The sequence below is a fragment of the Vombatus ursinus genome, unplaced genomic scaffold (genome assembly GCF_900497805.2).
Source record: "Vombatus ursinus unplaced genomic scaffold, bare-nosed wombat genome assembly UNPS02001419.1, whole genome shotgun sequence".
In the NCBI taxonomy this organism is placed as follows: domain Eukaryota; kingdom Metazoa; phylum Chordata; class Mammalia; order Diprotodontia; family Vombatidae; genus Vombatus; species Vombatus ursinus.
The window spans coordinates 30,076,161-30,086,585 of NW_020941197.1; the positions used below are offsets into that span (position 1 = coordinate 30,076,161).

The 10,425-nt window shown below is 40.1% G+C and overlaps 1 pseudogene; it reads right to left on the reverse strand.

Moving 5' to 3' along the window:
• Positions 1–4,574: 4,574 nt before the first annotated feature.
• On the reverse strand, positions 4,575–6,471 carry LOC114047607 (annotated as a pseudogene).
• Positions 6,472–10,425: the final 3,954 nt, after the last annotated feature.

The window sequence follows — 10,425 nt, forward strand, 5'->3', positions numbered from 1 at the left end:
GTAACAATCACCACTACTTGATTAAGTTTGCCTACTAGGGAAAAGTACCATCTCTTTTCCAAAACACATATTTTACAAAATAGCTTACCTTACTCAGAATTTCAAAGCATTTTTCTCTTAAATATGCAACTGAATGAAAATTGCAGTTTATATTGAAAAATGAATACTTCCCTAAGTAAGCAAAGTTCTTCTATATGGTAATAATCTAAACTCTGTGGGAGATTAGATATTGCAAGCATATTCTCTCCTTGAAGTTTGCACTGAATTGGAATAAATGCACAATGATGAATCCTGTGGAGATTATGATATACTACACATGAAGAATACTACTGAAGAGCAGCTAAATTTTCATGGGATAATATATCTTAAAATAGGTCCTATTTCAAATTTTGTGGCAGACAGGGGTTTCCACCATTAGGATATGGCTTATATTAAGATAACTGAGGGAAAACAGACACTTCTGAAGCTCCCAGTCAAACAAGGGCTAGGCTATGTCTTTTAGTGCAAGTGCAAGTCTTAGAGGCAAGTGGAAAGGTCAACAACCAGTTCCTCCATTAGCCACAGCAGAAGCCATGACCATGTTGGAGGTATCTAATAGAGTACAGTGAATAGAGTACACACATATCTAATGTGGTATAGTGAATAGAACACTGGACCTGCAGGAAGGAAGACTTGAGTTCAAATCCTACTTACTAACCATGTAACAGTGAACAAGTCATTTCATCTGGCTATGCCTCAGTTTTTTCATCTGTAAAGTAGGAATAATTAGAGCACTTACCTTCCAGGACTGTTGTAAAGAAAAAGATGAATTAATATTTTAAAAGCACTTTGCAAACCTTAAAGCACTATATAAATGCTAACTATTGTAGGGCTTATTATAAATAGGCTTATTAGGCACTCAGCTAGTCTGGATCCCTCCCCTACACAGAAGACTTTTTTTTTTTCTTGTATAGTCTGGGACACCAGAGGGAGGGAAAATCATGGGAAATAGAACTGCATGTTCATCTTCCTCTTATATCCTCTCTTCTTGGACATTAACTGAGGCAATAGGACTTCTGGGAAAAGGACAACTGAGTGGTCACTACTCAGGACTGTGGGGTAGAATTAGAATACACTGACAAAAGCTAGTACTAAAAAAAAAATTGGAAAGTGCATACAGGGCCAATCTATTTGCAGATATTTTTGGAAACCTCCTTGGAACCTAGAAAGATTCATTCAATTCAACAAACATTTATTAAATGTATACTAATGTAAAGTATCACTTAGATTCTTAAGTTGCAAAAAAGATGGTGCCTTGGTAGAGAAATTTCAACTAAATTCCCTATGCTGATGAAGTCTCAAGTGCAGTTCAAAAAAAAAAGTACAAAGCACTATGCTAGGTATTGAAGATAAAAAGACAAAAATAAAATTGTCCCTGTCTCTAAGGAGCTTCCTTAGGGTGGAATTAATTTACCACCCTGATTTTTTCTTGTTCAATCAAAGAGTTTTATTCTTAGTTGAGGATGTAGTCTTACTACACCCTTAGCCTGATAACTTCTCCAACAAACAATAATGTCCCAAGGTCCACAAGATATCTACCATCTTCAGTTTCTGAATAGAATCTCAGAAAATTGCGTAAGAGGGCAAAAGAAGCCCGACAATTTCTGGCTAGATGTGAAATGTTCTGGCTAAACCCAACTCTCTCCTCAGTAAGAAAATGTGTCAAATGAAGTAAAAGAACAACATTCCAAAGGGGAGAGTGAAAAATAAATTTTTACAAGGTAATTCACACACACAAACTTTTTTTAAAAAAAATCCCACAAATACAGCACTATCTGCTTCTCACTCTACATTAGCTCTCATGCCACTGGCTCTTTGTATCTGTGGTCATGGTGACTACCAGAGTTTGTTTGTTTTTTTTTTTTTAAACCAGAACCAACTGTGAAGAGATCAACAATCACTACGGACCATTTACCAACCACTTCTAGAAAAGTAACACCTCAAATGTGATTTGGCCAGAATCCTTCACACCTCAAAAAGAATAAGTTCAAGAATTAAGCCTCCATTGAAGGGGGGAAAAAAAGAAACAACAAAGCAACAAAGAGTGACTTAAGAAATGACTGAGCAGATGAGAATACCTAACAGGATAAAAAAATGCTATAGGATAAGTGACTCTCAGAATAAAACTACATAAGAAGAAAATTATTCTGTACCGACCAGAAACAGAACACAGAAAAGACTATGGAATAGACATAGGAACTGTGAAAGAGGTTAGAAGGCCTAATAAAAGAACTGAATAGATAGATAAGGAATGGAATAAATAGTTTAGAATGGACGTTAGAAACCTAAAGCAGTGGCTACTCTGAAGAAAAAAAAAGGAGGAAACAATCAAAAATTCTGTCATATAAGAAAGCGCTAAGCTATGTCTGGCACATAGAAAGAACTATAGAAATGTTAGCTATTATTATAGTAATATTAAATATTAGAATAAATTCAAAAGAGAAAAATCATAAATAACAAGTAACATTTATATAGAGCTTTAAGTTTCACAAAGCATTTTACATATTTTATCTCATTTGACCCTCACAACAGACCTCTTTCCACTCAGAATACCACCACCATCGTTCAGATGCTCCATTCACTCAACTTTTTTTTTCTTTGGATTTCTACTTGGGTCTTCCTGACTCTTGGCCTAGCACTCTATCCCCTCTCCCACGTAACTGCTCCTCTGGCTTTCCTTGTTAGTGGGAGAGATTTGAATCCAAGCTCTACTACCTACTTTCTATGTAACTTTGGTCAACTCTCATAGCGCAACCTACTAAGCCACAAGTATATATCAGGTGCCTGCTATGTGCCAGGAACTCTGCTTGCAGTTGATTGCTAAATTGTCAGGGTGAGCGTTTACACTTTGGAATTTGGCAAAAACTGCCCATCCAGAAGGGTACATAAGTGGTGCAGTGGAGAGGGTGCTGGACTTGAAGGCAGCAAGTCTCATTTTTGTGAGTTCAAATCAGACTCTTTTGACTAGCTTTGTGACCCTGGGCAAGTCACTTTACCCTATTTGCTTCACTTTCATCTATAAAATGAGCTTGAGAAGGAAATGCCAAATCACTCCAGTATCTTTGCCAAGAAAACCTTAAATGGGGTCACAGAGAGTCAGACATGACTACAAAGTAACTGAATATATCAGGACTTGATTCATTGTTAGGATGGTTGTCTACACATAGGAAAACAATGGAGAAAATGTTAATAATGCAACCTAATCTTAAAAGTGTGTCAAGCATACTTGTTTTTTTTACTGGAGAGCCACATGTAAACAGTTAAAAGTACATCCCAGACACACCTGTGCACCACTGCAGATCCCAAACCTTTTACTAGCTGACATTCTTTGTGAAATCCAAGATCCAAAAAAATTTAACACTTGTTGGTCAGCCTGACCCTCTATCCTCTCAGAACTTAAATGGGCTCCTTCCTGGATTATAGCTGAAGATACCCTCACCAAAGCCTAGTCAGAGTTAGTGTTACATTTGTAATGTCTTGGAGAATTCAAGGCTACTTTCATGCTACAATGAGATACTGGAGTAATCCAGCATTCGGAATACTGAGAATATTAAAACATCCCTCACCCCAACATAATCTTTCTGTACTTTTCATTCTGTCTCCAACATAAAGAGTTCCCCTTAAAGTGACTTTATTATTCCCATTTTAGAGATGTGAGAATAGCAGCTCAGGGAAGGTAGAGGATTATGCAGGTTGACATGGTCAGCTGACAAAAGAGTTGGGACCAGAATTTGCATTTGAGAGTGAATACCCAAAACCCTAACAGGGACTGTTTGGATAATAATTCCATGAAAAAAGTAACTTCAGCCTAACTCTAAAGGAAACTTAGACTCAGTCCAATATCAAGGTAAACCTAGTAGCTTGACTGGAAATTGACTAAGAAAAAGCATTTCTTTGTTGGTCACTAGGTCATGTGATATGCTACCACTCTCAACCCTCCTTTCCCTATTTGTTATCTGAAAGCAAGTTCAATGATATATATGAAGATGAAAAAAAAAAGAGGTGGGGAAGAAGCAAGAAAATAGTAGTCAGCACAGTAAAAAGAACACTGTCTCAGGAGTTCAAATTCCACATTTGCTACTTGCAACCTACGTGACTTGACTAAGATTGTTTCTTTATTTGTAAAATGGGGATTGAACTAGAATATTTCTAAATTTGTAACTTCCAGCCCTTTGTCTATGAGCCAGGAACAGCCCTCTTTCCCTACTTTGATATTTATTCATTAAGCTGAGGGGTATGCCCCAAGGGAAGTTATTCCAATAGTTCTGGAAAAAAATGCAACCTTGTTCTCCTTTTCTTTTCTTTATTTTTAATGGTGCCAATCTCCAGGACAAGAATTGCATTTCCACTTGTTTACAGTACTGATTAAGTACAATGTTGTTCACTTCTCTCTTTCTACACACATTCAAGTATTCAGAATGCCCAGATTTACACTGTGGCTTAAATGTTACTTTTAAACTGCTATTGTCTTGGCTACAAATTTGAGTTCTTCAATTTTTAGAAAGCTGTGTGGAATGTTCTTTCTTCTGGTGTGTTTAGTCGACCTCTTCAATGGTGGGTCCAGAAGAAGCACCTCCAAATGGGCCTGCTCCACCCCCTGGGAACCCACCAGGCATGCCTCTTGGCATGCCCCCTGCACTCTGGTACAGCTTAGTAATGATGGGATTGCAGACCTTCTCCAATTCTTTCTGCTGATGCTCAAATTCTTCCTTCTCAGCAGTCTGATTCTTATTCAGTCAGTTGATTATTTCATTACATTTGTCAAGGATCTTCTATTTGTCTTCATCACCAATTTTGCCTTGCAGTTTTTCATCCTCTACAGAGGTCTTCATGTTGAAAACATAATATTCAAGAGACACCTTGTCTCTCTGCTTCTCATCCTCAGCCTTGTATTTCTCAGCCTCCTAAACCATATGCTCAATGTCTTCTTCACTATGACCATCTTTATCTTTGGTGATAGAGACCTTGTTCTCCTTACCTGTGCTCTTATCCACAGCAGAAACATTGAGGATGCCATTTGCATCAATGTCAAATGTTACTTCAATCTAAGGAACACCCCTGGATGCTGGGGGGATTCCTATGAGCTCAAACTTGCTGAGCAGGTTGTCATCCTTTGTCATTGCTCTCTCCCCTTAATAAACCTAAATAAGCACACCAGGCTGCTTGTTTGAATAGGTAGTAAAGGTCTGTCTGTTTGGTCAGAACTGTCATAACTCAACCAGCAGTTTCAATTCCAAGGGAAAGAGGAGTGACATCCAACAGCAGCAAGTCCTGCACATTCTCAGACTTATCTCCAGAAAAAATGGCAGCCTGGACACTGCACCAGAGTCCTCATCGGGACTGATATTCTTCTTGAGTTCCTTGCCATTGAAGAAGTCTTGTAGAAGCTTCTGGATTTTGGGGATTTGAATGGAACCACCCACCAGGATGATGTCATGAATCTGTGATTTATCTAGTTTGGTATCTCTTAAGGCCTTTTCCACAGGGTCCAGTGTGCCATGGAAGAGATCAGCATTCAGCTCTTTAAAAGGGGCTCAGGTGATTGATATATAGAAGTTGATACCTTCATAGAGGAAGTCAGTCTCAATACTGGCCTGGGTATCAGAAAAGAGGGTATGCTTTGCACATTCACAAGTGGTGCGCAGACAGCGAACAGCCCTCTTGTTCTCACTGATGTCCATCTTGTACTCTCACTTGAACTCAGCAATGAAATGGTTGACCATTCAGTTGTCAAAGTCCTCCCCACCCAAGTGGGTGTCCCCAGCTGTGGACCTGACCTCAAAGATGCCATCTTCAATAGTAAGAATGGAGACATCAAAAGTACCACCTCCAAGGTCACAAGATCAATATGTCTCTAGGCACCAACCTTTTTATCCACACCCTAAGCAACAGCAGCAGCAGTTGGCTCATTGATGATTCAGAGCACATTGAGATCAGCGATGGTTCCAGCATCTTTGGTGGACTGACCTGGGAATCGTTGAAATAGGCTAGTACTGTGACCACAGCATTTGTTACAGTCTTCCCAAGGTAAGCTTCAGCAATTTCTTTCATCTTGGTCAAGATCATAGAAGATACTTCTTCTGGATAGAAATTTTTGGTCTCTCCTTTGCACTCCACTTAGATGGACCTTAAACCATCCTGTGTCATTCACCATCATGAAAGACCAATGCTTCACGTCTCACTGTACAACTGCACTATCAAATCTGTGACCAATCAGACGTTTGGCGTCAAAAACTGTGTTGGTGGGATTCATTGGAACTTGATTCTTTGCAGCATCACCAATTAAACACTCTATGTCGGCGAAAGCAACATAGCTTGGGGTGGCCTGTTTCCTTGGTTATTAGCAATGATCTCCACTTTCTCATGTTGGAAGACTCCCACACAGGAGAAAGTGGTACCAAGATCAATGCCAACCACAGGTCCCTTCGACATGGTTGCTGGAGAGATGGGGATCGTAGCTGACCACTGTGAAGGAAGAAGGGCTGCTGCTGTACTCCTTTTCTCATACTCCTCAGACTCAGAGGTCTCACTCCTCAAATTTCCTAACACTGACCAAATAAACAGGATCTCTCACTCCTCTAACTTCTCATAATACTTTGATTGACCCCTTTGACCCTAACATAACTTATCAAGTACAACTGTTTGCAGATGCTAAGCCAATCTGTTGACTCCAAGCTTAACTGGAGGCAAACTAAGAGGTAGTATAGAAAACTAGAAAATCAGGAAGGCCTAAATTTAAATGCAGCCTCACACTTCCAAGCTGTGTGGCCCAGTGTAAATCACTTAACCTCTCTGTTGCCTGTTTCCTCATCTGTAAAATAGAATCTTCTTCCCAGGGTTTTTTGTGAGGAAGAATGAGACATTTGTAAAGTGCTTTGGAAACTTTAAAAGTGCTATATAAATGCTAGCTAGCTAATCTACAAGGTCCTTGAAGGCAGGAGCCGTCAATCTACATCTTTGTAGTCCCAACACAATGTTCGTAGTAAATTCTGGGCCCATTTCTAGAGATTACCTTATATTCACGAGAGAAACAGAGGAGCTGGGTAGTTATATGGTTGGCCATACATGCTCAATAAAAAGGCAAAGCAAACTACCGCGATGGGCCGGCTGAATTTCTCTCCAACTCCCCTCCTCATCTCGGGATTTCTCTGGGATTCCAGGAGAAGAGTCTCTTGGCAGGGAACAACAGGGAGGCCGTCCAAGAGACCCATCCCAGATGCTCAGTGTCACTTCCGGCCATGGACCGTGAACCTGGGATGGGGAGGGCAGGCTCTGCACTGCCTGGGCCCCTGCCTAGGGGGCGCTCTTCCCAGCAGCCCCAGCTCCAAGTCTGACAGAGCAACAAAGACCACGTGACGCAGAAGTCTGAACGACAACCACGGGCCTCCCGGCACTCCGCTACGGTGTGCTAGAGGAGACAAACTAGGTCAGCAGCGTCCTGAGAGGGAGGGATGAGTTTTGGGGTCAACAGAGAAGATGGAGGTGCCATCAGACACACAGTCAATCGATCAGATCTCACCCAGTCCTGAAGAAACATCGGAAACCGAAGCTCCCAACATTAATTTTGGCGAGTACAACTTCGAAGAAGAAGACTTGGAAAAGTTAAGCCAACAGGAGAGTACTATACCATCCAGCACCAACTCCCAAATAGAGTACAAGGTAAAAGGGGTGAGACTTCCGGTGATGGCCCCGCCCCCCTACTTCCCGAAAGCTGCCGGGAGGGGGAAAAACGTACCTGAAGGAAGCCGAATGTTGTCTTCTTCCACGTGACCCTCCATTTGATAGCCTCGCCCCTCCTCTTTCCCCTCCAGTCTGGTGGAGAAAAGGAGGCCAGTAGCTTACGGTCTCTGCTTCCGGGGTGGGGGTAGGGGTCCCTTCGTGCTAGTTTGGCGGGATGTGAATGGACTGGGGTGGGGAGGCGGGGACGGGGGGGTGGTCTTTAGATTCTCTCTCTGAGCCTACAAGTTCTTTTACGGTGGGCAAGCCCCTTCAGCTCTCTGAGCCTCAATTAATGCCTATTTCTCCTTGCATTTTGAGACAAAATAATTTATTCCAGGGTGCCCCTGGGCAAGCTTGGGGGGGGGGATGGGGGAGCCGAGGGAGTTAAGAAATTATATTTATGGGACCTTTTTTCATCAGTAATTCACTGCACCTTTACAGTATTGAAGAAGAGAAGCTGTGTGGTATATTGGAAAGAGTGCTGGATTTGGAGTAGGGAGATCTGGGTTTGAATCCTAACTGTAATAAAGAAGGAAGAAAGCGTGTTAGCTCTATGCCCAAAGTAACCAATTCAGGATGGGTTTTAATTTTAAAAATTCAGTCCTGTACACGCACACACACACACACAGACACACTATCTCGCTCCCTTTATCAAATCCTCTGCCCTGATTTTGGGTTGAAAAAATGAGATCATTTTATCCATGCCCTTACCCCAGAAAAAGGTCTTCTCCCAATTGAAGGTGAGTTGGGTCTCTCTTGGAAATCTACTTTTTCAGCAACAAACATTTAATATTTTTAAATAGTTCTTTGTCCTAGGCTTCCTCATGCACTGTTTCCTACCACTTTAGAAGTTGATGCAATTTGGAGATTTATTGAACAGATTCTTTTTTAAATTTACATTGCAGATAGATAGTCTTCCACTATCTTTACAAGATGTGACTTTGGGTAGTGATGAAGTTTTGGGATCGAGTTACCAACAATCAACAAATGCTTCTTTGGCATCTCAAGACCCTTTTGAAATAGCTGAGACATACTTGGAAAGGCACAACATTATTCAAATATTCCAGGTGACCCTCTCCATATTCTTCATCAACTGACTTCCACACTGACTTAAATAGAACAGGTTTTTACCTGGCTGGTTATATTGTATCACAAATTTTAAGTAACAGTGGAGGGGAAAGTTCATTAGAGTTAGTGAACACCTACTAGTGTTGAAGGTACTGTGCTAGCTTGAGGATCCAAAATATATAATCCCTGCTCTTAAATCATGGTCTAATTGGGATAATTAACAATACTAGGTAGTAAATGATTGTGTTAAATGAATGGGAGGTAAGCAGTCTAGATCACCTGTGGGCTGAAAGACTGGGGAAAAGCATTTAGGACTTAATCTATACTTTGAATTAAAAGATGAATAGGATTTAATTATTTAAAAATTGTAGAGGAGGGGTAAGGGCATTCTAGACAAGGACAGTAGTACAGACAAATATATTATCAGTTGAATGACCACCCCATAATCTACATTCTTTTGGACTAAAACTGTTTAAAGGTAACTTTTTTGTAGAAATAATAAAACTTGTTGACTTTCAGGGTGTGGACCCATTGGTCACCCAATGGTGACATTCTTTAAGTAAAATGGAATTACAAGACTGGATTCTCAAGTTTATAAATACTTTGGATTTTTTCCTCAACTGCTTTGTGATTATTATACTTTCTATTAATATTATTAATGTATAACCTTTATTATGCAATGTATGTGCAATGCCTTTCATTTGAGGTTAGCATGGTTTGGTAAAGTCCATTGGAAAAATAATATGCAGTATAGTAGTAGTATCTGAAAGTATTGTCCAGAAGGTAAAGAATTTACTGTTCCAATTGATATAAAGTATGAAAGACTTTAAAATGCAACAAATAAGAGAAAAAAATCTTTATCTTAGAAATCTTTAAATTAGTGGAATGTTCACTTCTAGTTAGAGAAAAACCAAATGAACTGTTCTTTTAAAGCAGAACTTTCTTAGATAGAATAGTCTTCAGAAGAACTCATCCCCATAGTGTTCTTCAACAGCTTAATGAAGTCTCCCTTTATGTTCTGGCAGACCTCTGCTATTTGATTCTAAAGGGGAAGATTCTGTGTTCATGAGGATAACTAAGAGTATTATGTGGAACACTTCAAATTTCTCACTCCCACGTAAATCCAAATTTTAATGATCATTGTATCTAAAAGATGTCTCTTATATCATGTTCCAGAAGCAAATTATCATTTTCTTAGTTTTGTACAGTCCCTCCCACCAGCTTCCAGGTTCTAATAAGATATTTCTTTTCAGAGAAGAAGTTGGTGATTAGGGTTTGGGGATGAGAGAATATGAGTTCTTGTGTCATGAGAAAGACCAGGAAATGCTCCAGGAAACCAAGAAGGCAGAGGACTGGCACCCAGAACAAAGGACAGATTTCCCCCAGGGAACCTCCCTGAAAGCTTACATAAGGGGATGGAAAGACTTTTTTTTAGGAAATATTTTCTCAGTCATCTCAGAAATTAGGAAGTATATGTACTTACTTAGGGGAAGCATATTAATTTTTAAAAATCCGTTTGGCTGCTTGTCATTTAGTAGAAGAGAGAAATGTACCCTGACTACACAAGCTTAGCTTAGAGCTCTAACATCAGGCTTTTGT